The sequence below is a fragment of the Crocuta crocuta genome, unplaced genomic scaffold, assembly GCF_008692635.1.
Source record: "Crocuta crocuta isolate KB4526 unplaced genomic scaffold, BGI_CrCroc_1.0 scaffold944, whole genome shotgun sequence".
NCBI lineage: Eukaryota > Metazoa > Chordata > Mammalia > Carnivora > Hyaenidae > Crocuta > Crocuta crocuta.
The window spans coordinates 645,818-646,097 of NW_027528243.1; the positions used below are offsets into that span (position 1 = coordinate 645,818).

Here is a 280-nt window from a genome sequence, read left to right on the forward strand (position 1 = left end):
CAAAACTTGGATCCTTTCCTTTCAAGATCATCCTGTCTGTCCAGTCATGCTGCCTCATCGATGTCTGCAATGCTTGGCCATTTTCTTGACCTCTTAATCCCGCAGAGGAAGAGATGCAGCTAAACCCTCCTTATTCTTTCAGTCAGTCTTGAACATGTGTGGACTTGCAGCTGAAGTAGCTTCCTGTGTACGATTATGTGTGTCTGTGTGATGTGTGAAACTACTTATGTTAAAATAGATCTTATTTATTTATTTATTTATTTATTTATTACTTTAGAGA

General features: G+C 38.2%; 1 protein-coding gene across 1 annotated transcript in view; it reads left to right on the plus strand.

Annotated features, from left to right (window-relative positions):
• Positions 1 to 280, plus strand: part of LOC144222573 (A-kinase anchor protein 17B-like) — a 26,118-nt gene that overhangs the window by 17,502 nt on the left and 8,336 nt on the right. The window lies entirely within an intron of this gene.